At 49.6% G+C, this 15,261-nt stretch overlaps 1 long non-coding RNA gene across 1 annotated transcript; it reads right to left on the bottom strand.

Moving 5' to 3' along the window:
* Positions 1–76: 76 nt before the first annotated feature.
* LOC311424298 lies at positions 77–1,920 on the bottom strand. The gene is made up of 3 exons (XR_014686039.1): positions 1,824–1,920; positions 1,017–1,176; positions 77–168 (listed from the first exon to the last, which is right to left on the bottom strand). It is a non-coding gene; the product is annotated as an uncharacterized lncRNA (long non-coding RNA).
* Positions 1,921–15,261: the final 13,341 nt, after the last annotated feature.

Here is a 15,261-nt window from a genome sequence, read left to right as displayed (position 1 = left end):
ATGGGTACTGCCTGGTACAAGCTAAGGTTCTTTACAACTTGGTCACAAGCAAGAATCCCTTTTGGTTTCAGTCTTACCAATGCATTTCTCAGCTAGTTCATCAAGCAACATGTCCAGTGGCTGAGGGGTCCAGTCACGAGTATGAATCTTGAACATTTCTTTTCTAGCCTGGAAGCAAAATCAGTGCATTTTAGCTTGTCCCAAGTTTTCCTTAAAAACACCAACAAGAAACAAACAAACCAAAAAGCAAACAAACAAACAACAAAAACAGTCCTCCCTCAAAACCCCTCATCTATTAATACGCTTTTCTTACTTGCTCAACTTTCAAGTATTTTACAGTTATTTAATATACACTCTGCATTGTCAACCATTCTTATTTGTTATACTGAACTTTTTCTAGGAACCTACAATGAAAGAAAAGGCATTTATAGCTTCAATAACAAGTTTCCAAACTAGGAGACCTAAGGACCCAGAGGAAAATACTGCAATGAAAAATTTATCCAGAAGCATTTCTTTGCTGTCCAAACAACTTCTCTAAAATTTAACAAGCTTTCATTTTGACAGTCTCATTACTTCATCACATTTGCCTTTCAGTCAGTAAATTCACAGAAAGCACTTCTGGCACAATGCTTCAAATTGCTACAATTACTATAGAGAAGAAAATAATTAACACTCAAACTACTACCACTGATCCGGGGCACAATCAAATGCAAACACGTCCCCTATTCATTCATAAGTGAAGGATTGAGACCAAAAACACAACTTCATGATGAAAACACCCAAGTGGACTAAATAATTAAGCAAACAGGTACAACTTTGAGAATGAAAGGTTTGATTATAGAACTAACTACTTGGTGGTATCATCCTGACCATATATATCCAGTACCAGATTTGCCCTCCATGGAACAACGCAGTGTCTCCACATATCACTCTTTTGTTCAAGTTGTCAATTATTTTTTTTTCCTATAAAGTTGGACTTTGCCATGGTAGCACTAACATTGAATTTAAGTTCTCACCTCTTTATTTGGCAAGTTGAAGAGGAACTCTCTGCCAAAGCGTCCTGGTCTTTGTAAAGCAGGATCTACAGAATCCAGTCTGTTGGTAGCTCCGATTACCACGATCTCCCCTCTGTTATCTATGCCATCCATAAGCGTCTGAAGAGTTGAAAAAATGGAACTAATAGAAAAATATAATTTTTATTTACTGGTTCAGTAAATTTTGTTACATTCCACATGACTTTCTTGATGCCGTAACAACCTTCTTCCCAGTGGTCATTCAAAACTGGGAAAAAAATAGTCTACCAAGTCAGGGGTTATTGATTTGGTAATCAATCTGCAGACTGTTAAGTCATCAAGCACTTCAAGACTGTTTGAAATAATCTCTACCTTAATATAAAAGGAGTACTGCACACTTCTGCTCAGGAAGAAAATCACGGAAAATGTCAACTTTGATTTTAGATGTTGAATTTGTTGCAGTGAGATCTTCCTCATCGCATGATTCTATTTGGATTTAAACCAGATTATCTATGGAGAGACCAAGATTAGGACAAGAACAGCACAGAGTTCAGCATGAAGCCAATCAGGAGCTCAAGTTTGTATTCTTTGTATTCAACTTTATCCTTCTCTTGCTGGAAGGACCTGCTTTTTGACTCTCCTTCTCTTCAGTAGGAGCATGTTCCCTCTTGCTTTGGTAATGCTCTTTCTCAGTGGTTTTAGTCTCGTCCTTTGTATCTTGGCATCTCTCTGTAACAGCTGAGGAGGAAAGGTTTTTAGAGCTACATTCAGTGTCAGACTTGAGGAAGGAAGTTTGCCACAATTTCTCACCAGGCTCACAAGACTCTTTGCCGTACAAAACGTTTTCTTCTGAAATGAGGTCACGTTCTTTTGATCTTCTTGGTTTCTCCTTGTCTCCACCGTCATCACATTGGTACTGTGCAAGGTATTCATCATTCCCAGGAGATTTCGGAGGGTCCGCGACACTGCACAAAATAAAATCACATTTCTCACTTCTGCTGAAGGACGTGAATATTACGAGTAAAATCTTCCAACGTCAAACAAACAAAAACCTTCGGACTACTCGAACACTCGCAAAGATATGCCATTTAGAAACCTCTCCGGTGATTAGGACACCTTCTTCAGCTCCCAGAGAAAGTGCTTTTTCTGGCTTGCTTCTGAAGCCATTGCACTCAAAAAGCAAATGCATCTGTCTCCCTCCACATGCCGCTCTGAATAAGAGCCAGAATATTCAAAACCACTCTATTTGTTCTCCCCACATAGCTGAAAAAACACCAGTTGAAACAGAGTTTTCTACCTCTCTCCCACCAATTTACATTCACGTATCCTATGACTGCAAAAATAGAAGGCGGGGCTCAGGAGGAACAGCCAGTGTTGGAAATGAAAAAAAGCAGCCCGTTTCTTCAGAGTCTATGCTACTAGGAAAACAAAACAAAACAAAACAAACCAAAACAAAACAAGAGGAGAGGAGAACAACAGCGGGAAATTTACCTATTCTCCAGGTGTTCAATTGCAAAGCCTCCTCTGGAGGATCAACAGCTGTGAATTCAGCGTGCGTAGGAGAAATCAGATCTACATCTGAACCACAACTATTTCAGTAGTATCACTAACTGATGTTACTCTGAAGAAGCAGTCAGCACCGTTTCTATGTTAGGAAAGAGCTGAACAGAGTCTGTTATTCACATGAAGTAGTCAGGCAGGTTTCTTTAGGAAGGCTGGGTTTCACTAGAACATTACTAGCCTGTAAGCCTCATGGCATCACCTTCCATCTTGACTGCTAAACCTCCTTGCTCCCTACTATCTTCTTTGCCAAGATACAGCTGTCCACATTTACTTTTCCTACTTGGCTGGACTGACTTTAAGAAGGGATCTTGCATCTTAGAAAGGGAACAAAAGCTGCTGCCCAGCAGCGTCTGGCTCAGGGAGGAGTGAGAAAGCTCTGTGCAGCCCCCAAGGTCCGTGCAGCAGGAGGCAGGAGGTGCTCCAGGCTCACAGCAGCACTTCCCCTGCGGCCTGTGCAGGGAGAGGCCCCTGGTGGAGCAGGCTGTCCCCCTGCAGCCCATGGGTCCCCCGTGGAGCACATCTCCACGCTGCAGCCCCCCTGTGGCTGGAGGAGCCCCCGGTGGTGCAGGTGGCTGTGGCCTGGAGGAGGCCGCGGCCTGTGGAGAGCCCCCGCAGGAGCAGGCCCCGGGCTGGACTGGAACAGGCTGTGCTGAGCCTGCTTTGCCCGTGACGCTCCTTGTGGAGTGATCTCCCTGTCCTTCTGGCAGCCCTTGAGCCCTTGCCAGCCTCTTTTCTCCCCTTGGCGTTGGAGGAGGGGCAGGGAGAGAGCGCTTGTGCTGGAGCTCAGCTGCCCAGCTGAGGAAAACCACCACGGCTCTGTCTTGCCGCTGCTGCAGCACGCTGGTAGCAGCCAGCACCGTCTGTTCTTCGAGCCTCAGCAAGCCCACAGCATCTTCCCAGAAGGGATCCCTTTCCTTCACGCCTGACAGGCGCCGCCTCCAGAGGCTGAGGGCTTGTGCCCCATTTGCAAGCGCTTTCTCAGTGCCCCCTTCCCCAGAGAAGGATCCGGATCCCAGCTGCTTGGCTTCCCTGCCCTCTGCTGCCAGGCTCCCGCAGCTGCTATCCCAGCAGCGCAGCAGCCAGCTGACAACGTGCTCGCCTGGAGGACAGCTGCAATCTTGTCCCATGGCTCGCAGCTCGCCCAGGGATGGGGATCACCTGCTTCCTGCTGCTTTTGTCTCTGCTCTCCTTTCCAACAGCCTCTTGTGCCCTGGGATGGCCCTACCTTGGGGTAGGCTGCCTCGCCTTCCTCTTGCTCCTTCCCCTTCTTGGGAGGACTTTCTGCCCTTCCGAAACGAGATGACTTCTGCATGCATTCCTTCCCCTTGTGTGTATTGGTGCCTGAGACAGCAACGGGGTCGTCCCCGGAGCCAGCTGTAGGGCCTGTGCCAGGCTTGGAGTGGCTGCAGGGGACATGCCAGGGGCTGGAGGGGCTGCAGGGAACATGCCAGGGGCTGGAGTGGCTGGATGTGAAGTACTGTCAGTAAAGAATTTCTTTCTAACATATATTAGAAATCTCATTTTTCAGTGTAAAGCTATTACTCCATGTCCTGTCACTCCAGGCCCTGATAAAGACCCCCTCCCCAGCTTTCCTATAGGTTGCCTTTAAGTACAGGAAGGCTCTCAGCCTGGCACACAGTAAAACTGATGGCAGATCCTTCACTATATTATTTGAATTTCACGGAAATAGAACAGACTATCAACTTACTTAGGAGAAGTAATACAATTTCAGAACTATTCAAAACCAAAGGCGTTCCAAACTAAGTTTAAGTTCAGAGGAAATCCAAAGAAAAAAATAATTTTGAAACTAATAATCAGAGACCATAATCTTCTACAAATGATAGATTTTTCTCCTGTACCGGGTAATTTTGATCTGTCTTTAATGATCATCCAGACATGGATTTGACACCGAGTATCTTGCTTTGCCTCTGCATTAAGTCTTCTTCTCATGTGAGGTAAATGTCCTGCTTTTATGGGATGGGTCTAGGAGACATACGCGCTGTGTCTCATGATGCTTGGATATCATCTTAATTCTGGGTGAAGATGAAAGGTCTCACTGCTTCCTGAACAGGGAAGTGGATGTCTGCAGTTAAGAACCCTCTGTCTAATCTAGAAACGTGAAGGAAGGAGTTTGCTGGATTGCAAGTGACAGTGAAGAAAGCCACAGATGACATATCAAACTGATTAAAATGTTATTTAGCTCAGGGCATGGCTAATGATGTGGAGCTGGAATAGTTTGACGACTGTAATTACGCTCACTATCACTGTTACTTGTTTATAGGATGGTAATGCCTAAAGGTCCCACTGGAGCCTGAAACAAGGTTGTGCAGGGTGCTGCACGTGCATATCTCAGTAGCGCTTTGATAGCTAGTGATACAAACAGACAAAACAGAGAATAAAAGGAGAAACGGGGGGACAGAGATAAGATCTTCCTGCAGGTCATTTAGGGTATCAGCCATGAGTTCAGTGCATCCAGCTCTCTAGTGCTCTGCTGGCCCAGTGAGATGAATGGAAAACATTGCAGCCTTGGAAAAATAGTACTTCTTCTAATTCTTTGGCCAGTTTTGATGATTTAGGACTGCTTTATTTATTTATTTATTTATTTATTTATTTATTTTTCTTTTCCCCATTTGTGCTGGAGAAGGTGAACTTTTTAAATACCTGTTCTGAATTCAAATATCATTTTCATTGTTATGTTTCTGTTTTGTTGGCACTATTCATAATGACTTCTACCCTTCTGTGGAAGCAAAAGCTTATCATACCATAAAACTGGAAAGGTCACAGAAAACTTCAGAGCTTTTGAAGAAAGCTGAGGAAAATCCATTCCCTGTTCTAGGCAGAGAGAGTGGCTGATTTCCAGACAGGTAAATGGGCAGGATAAGGCCACTTCATGTCCGCTGATGGCCAGTTGTATGGACTGCGAAGATAATGGACTACCAGCACAAGAGACAGTGCCAATAATCTAATCCAATACAATCTGTTTCAAGTGGTAGAGACCTGATACTCTATGACAATGTGAGGAAGACCAAACTGTCAGGCAAACTTTGAGATGATCATGTTCAGGATCTAAAACTCTTAAGACAAGTGTCAACGCAGGAAGGGTGAAATAAAAGCATGAATGCCATACAAGTACTGAAAAATCTCAGGAAGTCTGGAAACCAGGGCAAATGGATGTAATAAGATGGTGCTTTGTGTTAGCAAGAAGCAGAGGATAAGGAAATGTTATGGGTCAGCAATAGAGTGGTTTTGTGCAAATCGCTGCTAAAGAAAGACAGCCTTGCTAGCCTGCTCTTTGCTCTTAGCTCCAGTCTACAGTTGTCAGACACATAAACAATAATGGGAATAATGGGAGACTTCAACTTCCCAGCAAAAGATTGAAAGATGATTACCACTTATTCTCATACAGATATACTATGTGATGGATTTCTTCACAAAAGTGAAAAAATATAAGACCATTTTAGACTTGGCTCCTGTATGGGTTTAAATGTAGTAAGATTTGAATAAAGTCTGATCATGAGCTGACTTTTCTCATTTTACATTTCAAGACAGACAAAACCAGGCTTAGAATGAAGGTTTTGAGGCTTAGAAATGCGAACTTTGAAATCTGAGGCAATGAATAATTGAGTCTGACTAAGCATCTCTGGGACTTGAGTGCAGAGAAGGCAGAGTTAAAATTCAAAATTCAGATGGGAAAAAAGCAATGAGAGAAGGTACATTTCAGAGGTTAAAAACTGCAAAAATAAAGTACGAATGACCAAAAACCTCCTTCACATAGGAAATTAAACAGTAACAGTAAATGATACTTAAGCCACAGAAACCAGGGGGAACAAAGAGAACAAATTAGGACCATTGCATACTCGAGGCAAAAATAGATCAAAAGTTAATGATGTCTCAAATGCTGCAAATCTTATTTCCTGCATCTAACAGCAACAACAATGTGCTATTAAGGGCAGTGACAGGATTCCCATTGCAAATGAGGGTAGGGCAGTAGGCACAACATCATCTGAGGTGAAATAAAAATCTATAGTGATTCAAGTGAAAAATGACAAGCTGATATCTACCTAGCCTATTAACAGCATTGGCACACAGAACAACAACTCAAGTAGGAAAAATACATAACAATTGTGCAAATCAGGGATAGTCCCCAGAATGGGAGAGTAACAAATATACTTCTGTCCAGGAGAATGTAAAGAGTGATCCAGACAAGTGCAGGCCTGTTAGTTTGACATCAACGCTGGGCAAAGCTTTGTAGCAAGAATAGATAAGACTAGGGAAGTAGCGGGTAATGTGGAATTTACAAGATAATTTATTAAAGCTAATTTGTTTCCAGAGAATTTAGTAGCTTGCCTTTGTAGGACCAGTGCTCCCCTACACAGGGGATGAACTACATCTATTTCACTTTCTGTGAGCTTCTGATACATTATCTATGGATTTGGGCTTTGGGGCTGCAAGTGAATCAAGGGAGTTTGCAATTGTTCACACTGTTCGAAGAGGGAATTACCAGCAAAGGAGAGGTTACCTGTAGTGATTCTCAGAGACAGTTCTGAAACTGCAGCTGCTAAGGAGACAAAGACTCATGGAGAAATGTAGGCTGGAAGGGACCTCTGAAAACCCAACCTCCTATTCAGAGCAGAGATGACTTCAAATTTAGGTACGTTCAGTATGGACATGGTGGCCGAAGACTAAAAATTCCATACGAGCTTTGAGATTTCCAGGTGACATAAAGTTGGGAAGTACTACCGAGCCTGACAGAAGGATATCCCTTGTGATTGAAATGGTTCAGGTGAAGTGACATTTGAAACCATGAGCCAGAGATTCTCAACAAAGGGTGTTTTTATTGTTTTGTTTTGTTTTGTTAGAACGGAACAGGGTTAAGCTGAGGCAGGGGAAATATAGGCTTGACAGCAGGAGGGGGTTCTTCACAGAGAGGGTGGTTGCACACTGGAACAGGCTCCCCAGGGAAGTGGTCACTGCACCGAGCCTGTCTGAATTTAAGAAGAGATTGGACTGTGCACTTAGTCACATGGTCTGAACTTTTGGGTAGACCTGTGCGGTGTCAAGAGTTGGACTTGATGATCCTTAAGGGTCCCTTCCAGCTCAGGATATTCTATGATTCTATGATTCTATATGGCAGTAAGGAGTTTAAAACAAACAATAAAACAACAAAACGCCATGTTCATGCACTGTTAACAGAAGAACTGAAAAAGTTAAGTGGTTATATGGTGTGTATGGCTATTTTATTTTATTTATTTATTTATTTATTTATTTTTCTCCAGTATAAATACACCTGACAGGGCAGCCCTGCCAAACATTTAAGACATGAGGCAAAATTCTGCCACTTGTATTCACATTGAACTTAGGAGGAAGTGTTCACAAGACAGAAGGAACAAGTTGCCTATTGTGTGGAAGGGAATTAAAGGACATCGTTCTGCTCAGCCAGATGCCAGTTGAGAGAAAAATATGATGTCTCTGTGAAAATGCATTTCTTGAGTAAATATCAAGGAGAAATAGGAAATGTGTAAGTTGGGAGATACATCTGAAATGATGATTGCAGTTGGCTTATGAGGAACTTTGGACAGGAAATTGGTAGCAACTTCCCCTTTTAAGAATAAAGTGCACCATAGATATGAAGTCAGCATTCACCTAAAGAGTAGAGGCCAACTCAAAGCCCCCACAACAAAGCAGTGGACAAACCAGAACACTAACATGTTGTGGTCTAGAGTCACACAGATATACATAATTTTACTATATCTAAACATCTGAGGGGTTCCTTTGAGAGGCGGAGGGCTTGTGCCCCATTTCCATTTCCACTCTCAGTGTCCCCTGCCTCAGAGAAAGATCCGAGCTGCTGGCTTCCCTGCCCTCTGATGCCAGGCTACCAGAGCAGGTATCCCAGCATCTCAGCAAACAGGTGACAATTTGAGTGCCACAGCAGTCCTCATTGTGAGCTGGACACTCAGGGCACTTGTGGCCACCCACCTTTGTGAGCTCCAAGGCTGACAGTGACTCTCTGCTGAGCTCCCACGGCTCTCAGGCGTCCCAGTGACAGATCTCTCGGCGCTAAGCTGACTGCCAGGAGAAAAGGCTCCCGTGAAATGGCTGCTCCACAACGGCAGGAGCAAGGTCTGCTGGGCTGGGGGTTTGCAGGGGAGCTCGGCCTTGGGCCTGGCAACTGCGCCTGGAAGCCAGGGACGGCCTTGGTGTGCAGCTGGACACCTGGGCCTGAGAAAGCAAGGTCTCTTTCAAGACACTTGGCACCATCGTCACGCAGTGGCTGTCTCAGGGGGATGAGAGAAATGCACAGCATCTCTTCCTTCCCTGAAAAAGGGATGGATTTTGACCCAAAATGCAGCTCCTTTCTCTCAGAAGCATCACGTCCTCCTCTCTTTCTTGTATTTCGCTATGAATTTAGAAATCCTTGCAATCCCTGCAGCTGTGTCCCCTGCCAGCTTCTTGTGTGCCCCAAGCATCCTCGCTTGCAGGGCAGTAGAAGATGCAGAAAAGGCCTTGCCTTAGTGGAAGCACTGCCCTGCTGGAGCTCCAACATCCCTCTTAGCAGCACGCTGTAGCCCCCAAATGCCCCCGAAACGGCACATGCCAGCTACTGGGAAGGCAATGAGCTCTCTCAAGGTGAGCTACCCGCTCAAGGCCCAGGTGTCTGTGAGGCGGTGTTGGCAAGGAGTCCTGTTGTGTGAGTCTGTTCTTTGTGGGTGGCTGATACTGTCTTGGGCCCAGCTGCAAGGCCCGTCACAGGGGCTGGAGCGGCCACAGGGCCTGTCAGTGGGCTTGGAGTGGCTGCAGGGCTCATCAGTGGGCTTGGTGTGTCCGTAGGTCCCATCACAGCGCTGCAGTGGTCACAGGGCCTTTCATATTGGCTAGAGTGGCTGTAGGGCCCGTCACAGGTTTTGGAATAGCCCCAAGGCCCATCACTGGGCTTGCAGTCGCTGCAGAGCCCATCACTGGGCTTTGAGCAGCCGCAGGGCCGCTCTCAGGGTTGGATCAGATCCACAGGTGTTTTCTTCCTCTTGGAGGTGCTGAGGAGTATTGAATAGTCTTCAAAAGGCATAGGCCAGAGTGCAGAAAATGTGTAGCTGATGCTAGAACCAGTTACTTTTTCTTGTCCACTGCCTCCTCCTCATTCACTGCCTCCTCCTTGTCTACCGCATCCTCCTCGTCCCCCGCCTGCTAATCCTATTTCTCATTTTCCTCCTCCTTCTCCTCCTTCCCTGCCTCTTGCACCTCCAACACCTCCTCCACCTCCACTGCCTCTTCCTCCTTCTCCTTCTCCAGCCCCACTGACTATTCCTCCTCCACAGCCTCCTCCACCTCGGCAGAAACTTCCTGGCCAACTTCCTCTGCATGCTCCTTGCTAAGGCATGCTGGTAGCAATGATGGTGAGCCCAGAGATGTCAGGAGGAGTTGCCATGAACCAGGTGTGCCAAGGCGGCTTCTCTGGGAGGCTATGGTTGTGAGCGCTGCCCACCGCTCCTAATTCTAGTTCCATTTGTCACCCCACAGGACCATGGCACCGTGGCCCTGTAAGGTAGCAGCTGGCGGCTCCTATCATCTTGATGACGCTCTGTGATGCGCTGCTTGTTGCCTGGGTAGCGATTGTTAGCTCTTATGCAAATGGCTTGTCATCAATCAGGGCTGTGGCTGCTCCTCCCTATAAAAGGGCCAAAGGGGGGCAGTGGGAGCCAGAGTGTTGGAGAGGGGAGATGGGAGAAGGTGGAAACAGAAAAGGAGGAGGAGGAGGCGTAGGTGGAAAAGGGGGAGTAAGAGGGGAAGGGGGGCAGTGGAGGAGGTGGCGGAGGAGGAGGTGGTGGAGGAGGAGGTGGTGGAGAAGATTGAGGAGGTGGCGGCATTTCTGGAAAAGGAGACGGATGAGTAGGAAGTGGTGACAAAAGAGGAGACGAGCAAGGGCTAGGCAGAGGGACACGATGGAAGTGGAAGAGGAGAAGAAGGTGGTGGAGAAATAGTAGAATCTTAGAGGAGGAACTGGTGGCAAAAAGAAAAAAAAAAGAGGAGGAGGTGGAGGAGGAGTAGGAGGTGGTAAAGGAGGAGACCAAAAAAAAAAAAAAAAAACAAGAAGGAGGAGAAGGTGGCAGAGGAAGAAGTGGTAGAGGAGGAGGTGGAGGAGGAGGAAATGAAGGAGAAGGTGGAGGAGGAGGAGGAGGAGGAGGATTAGGAGGAGGATGTGGAGGAAGATGACGTGGAGGAGGTGGAGGAGGAGGTGGAGGAAGTGGAGGAGGAGGAGGTGGAGGAGGAGGAGGTGGAGGTGGAGGAAGATGAGGAGGAGGAGGAGGTGGAGGAGGAGGAAGAGTTGTAGGAGGAGGAGGTGTAGGTTGTGTAGGTTGTGGAGGAGTTGGAAGAGGAGGTGGAAATTGAGGTGGAGGAGGTGGAGGATGAGGAGGAGGTGGAGGTTGTGGAGGAGTTGGAAGAGGAGGTGGAGGTGGAGGAGGTGGAGGTGAAGGTGGAGTTGGAGGTGGAGGAGGTGGCGGAGGAGGTGGCGGTGGAGGTGGTGGAGGAGTTGGAAGAGGAGGTGGAGGAGGAGGAGGTAGAAGTGGTGGAGGAGTTGGAAGAGGAGGTGGAGGAGGAGGAGGTGGAGGTGGAAGAGGAGGAGCACAAGCTGCAAGAGGAGCACAAGCTACCTGCAAATGGGCAAAACCATCAACAAACATAGGCAAGCCCCCAGAGATCAGAAAAAAAAGAAAGGGATTCAGAAAAAAACACCTAAAAAGCACAGAAAAAAAACCACTAGAAATGAAAAAATCAACATTGTGACCAGCAACTATCAATCTCAGAGCAAGCTGATAGGAAACACTCATTTAAATCATTCTGGACAGATGTGACGAGAGAGAGAGAATTTTCATGCAGAGAATGCGAAGGAAAAGAAAAACTCATAGGCATTGATAAAGAGTTGAATAAGAAAGGAATAGAAAAAAATAAAAATAATACAATCAATTAAAAACACAGTAAATAAATTGTATTACTGTAAACAACTTTTTCCCAGCCTAATGATCTCCTATCACCACCATGACCACCCATCCGAGCAATTTCCCATCCCATCATTTCACACTCAAATGAATTCTTTCACCGCAGTTCTTTGTGGGCGCTCCATCCCCACCAGGCTTGCTTTGGAAGGCCCAGGAGAGTCTTGTGGGCACTGGCCTGGGGTCCCAGGCTGAGCCAGCTGCTGCCTGGCAATCAGGGAGGCTCGCTCCGTGTCTTGGCTTGGGGTTGCGTGGCCAGGCTGTGGGAGCGGGGGGCTGCAGGGGTGTCCTCTGTGAGGAGAATGCAGCAGCTGCCCCATGGGAGCTCAGGGCCGCTTCCAGGAGGCTCCTTCCAGGAGGGACCCACCCGCTGCTGCCCAGAACGCAGAGCAAAAGGCTGATGTTTGCGCCTGGGGGAGAGCCCATCTAAGAAAGGGAACAAAAGCTGCTGCCCAGCAGCGTCTGGCTCAGGGAGGAGTGAGAAAGCTCTGTGCAGCCCCCAAGGTCCGTGCAGCAGGAGGCAGGAGGTGCTCCAGGCTCACAGCAGCACTTCCCCTGCGGCCTGTGCAGGGAGAGGCCCCTGGTGGAGCAGGCTGTCCCCCTGCAGCCCATGGGTCCCCCGTGGAGCACATCTCCACGCTGCAGCCCCCCTGTGGCTGGAGGAGCCCATGTTGGAACACGTGGATCTGCCCTGGAGGAGGCCGCGGCCTGTGGAGAGCCCCCGCAGGAGCAGGCCCCGGGCTGGACTGGAACAGGCTGTGCTGAGCCTGCTTTGCCCGTGACGCTCCTTGTGGAGTGATCTCCCTGTCCTTCTGGCAGCCCTTGAGCCCTTGCCAGCCTCTTTTCTCCCCTTGGCGTTGGAGGAGGGGCAGGGAGAGAGCGCTTGTGCTGGAGCTCAGCTGCCCAGCTGAGGAAAACCACCACGGCTCTGTCTTGCCGCTGCTGCAGCACGCTGGTAGCAGCCAGCACCGTCTGTTCTTCGAGCCTCAGCAAGCCCACAGCATCTTCCCAGAAGGGATCCCTTTCCTTCACGCCTGACAGGCGCCGCCTCCAGAGGCTGAGGGCTTGTGCCCCATTTGCAAGCGCTTTCTCAGTGCCCCCTTCCCCAGAGAAGGATCCGGATCCCAGCTGCTTGGCTTCCCTGCCCTCTGCTGCCAGGCTCCCGCAGCTGCTATCCCAGCAGCGCAGCAGCCAGCTGACAACGTGCTCGCCTGGAGGACAGCTGCAATCTTGTCCCATGCTGGCAGCTCGCCCAGGGATGGGGATCACCTGCTTCCTGCTGCTTTTGTCTCTGCTCTCCTTTCCAACAGCCTCCTGTGCCCTGGGATGGCCCTGCCTTGGGGTAGGCTGCCTCGCCTTCCTCTTGCTCCTTCCCCTTCTTGGGAGGACTTTCTGCCCTTCCGAAACGAGATGACTTCTGCATGCATTCCTTCCCCTTGTGTGTATTGGCACCTGAGACAGCAACGGGGTAGTCCCCACAGCCAGCTCTTAGGGCCTGTGTCAGGCTTGGAGGGGCTGCAGGGAACATGCCAGGGGCTCAAGGGGCTGCAGGGCGAGTGACAAGGCTTTGAGGGGCCTCAGGTCCCACCGTGGTGGTTGAAGTCGATGCAGGGAACATCAGAGTTGTTAGAGGGGCTGCAGGTAAAATCCCAGGGCTTGCAGGGGCTGCAGGCTGCGTCACAGCTACGCATCAGGTCAAGACGCATTTTCCTAGAACCATACATTTCCTCCTGAAGGGGCTGAAGAGCATGGAATGGTCTTCAAAACGCACAGAGCAAACCCCAGCAAACGTAGAGCTGCTGCTAGCAAGTAGGTAACTTGATTGTTCCTCTTGTTAACTTTGTTTCACAACAACAGGTGCAAAGATGTATCTTGAGTTGAGGGCAAAGGTGACCTTGGATCTGAAGCACACAGGCGTTCGCTAATGTACCCCATCCGGAGTGACTCCCGAACGACTCGGAAGGAAAAATAAAGTCCAAAGCAGTGCGTTGTGATAAAGAGAGTTTAATAGGGTAGAAAAAGAATAAAAACAAACAAAATAAGAAATAATGATATTTATAATTTATATTAATATATAAAAATATTTAATACTATTAAATGCTAATACTTCTAATTTTATAAGAATAAAACAATGCCATACTGTACAACACAGTCAATAAAGTGGATTTAATTAAATAAATAAGAGAACCAAGAAATTAAATGAAAATTAAAAACTTTAAATTTAATAAAAAGAAAACCCATTTTTCCCAGTCCAATGAATTCCTACCCCCATCATCACTTCCCATCCCACTGATCATTTGCTATCCCAAAAACCTCCCAGTTCTTATCCCCTCGGCATGCCAGTGCAAGAAGAGCTGCAGGCAGAGGCCTTGCTGAGTGAGCACCTAACGAGAGGATTCTAATCCAGAAGGCAGGAAAGAAGAGCAATGCCCCAAAAGAAGCACGGGGCCCATCTTCATCTGGTGGGCCGCCCGCTGCCGCTCCTCCTGGGCCAGCTTCTTCAGGCGCTCCCGCTCGGGACGCTGCTGCGACGTGATGGGCACCGACTCCTCCTGCTCCTCCAGCGGCGTGGGCGCCGCGGCGCGGCCCGCCCAGGGCCCCACGCGGGGCATGTAGTCCACGCGGGGCTGCGCCGGCCGCTGCAGCGTGCGCGGCTGCGTGGGCAGAGCCGGACGCTGCGCTTGGCCCCCCGCAGCTGGCAGGCCCAGTGCTCTGGGCGCCGGCTCTATGGCAGCGTCCCCTGCTCATGCCGTGCTGCCTGGTGGTGCTGGCACCTCCTTTTCCTTGCCGCCAGCCAGGGACTGGGGGGCAGCGGGCACAGCGCTGGAGCCTGGCACTGTCGGCGGGGCGCTGGGCATGCTGCTGGGGCTGCTGGAGGTGGGCTGCGGCTGCACACAGGACGGCTGGTGCACTGGCCCCAGCACCTTGGCCCTGGCCCCCAGCGGCTGCAAAGTCTCGCTGGGGGTCTTTGTCCTTGCGTGCTGGCGCTGCAGCGTCTTGGCCCCGCTGGCTTGGGCCCGGAGCCTGTCCTGGGGCCGCACGGCACAGGGCTCCCCACTCGGAGTCTCCAGCAGCAGCCGCGCTCTGCGGGGAGGTGGCGACGCTGCTCCTTGCCCCCCTGCAGCCCCCGGGCTTCGTGCTCTCTTGCTGGGTGCCGTGGTGCTGTTGATCGCCGGCTGCTGCCCACTGCTGCCTGCTTCCGTGCTGCTGCCAGCCCCCGTGCTGCTGCCACCCGTCTTCCCCTGGCACAGTCTCTTGCGGCCTTGGCCAGCCTGGCCCAGCAGCATCTTCCTCTCCTTGCTGGGGGGGTTCTCTGTTGTCGGCCTCCTGTGCTGGCAGCTCTGCGCTGTCCCGGGGGTGCTGCTGGGCGCAGGGCGCTTGGCCCCCCGCTTGGTGCCGGTGGGCACAGGGGCAGGCGGGGGGCTCTGGAGGGGACTGCGAGGGGGACTGGGCAGGGCTCTCCTGAGGGCTGGGAGAAGTTGAGGCCTCTTGAGGGGAGCCAAGGGAGGCTGGGGCAGGGGTCTCCTGCGGGCAGGGTCGGGGGGGCTCTGGAGGGGACTCAGGCGAGGCTTGGGCAGGGCTGTCCTGAGGGCAGTGAGGAAGTCAGGGTCGGGGGGGCTCTGGAGGGGACTCAGGCGAGGCTTGGGCAGGGCTGTCCTGAGGGCAGTGAGGAAGTCAGGGTCGGGGGGGCT

This window comes from Aythya ferina, assembly GCF_964211825.1.
Source record: "Aythya ferina genome assembly, chromosome: 27".
Classification (NCBI taxonomy): Eukaryota; Metazoa; Chordata; class Aves; order Anseriformes; family Anatidae; genus Aythya; species Aythya ferina.
The sequence above is the reverse complement of the archived record's forward strand: the minus strand, read 5'-3'. Positions and strand labels throughout refer to the sequence as shown.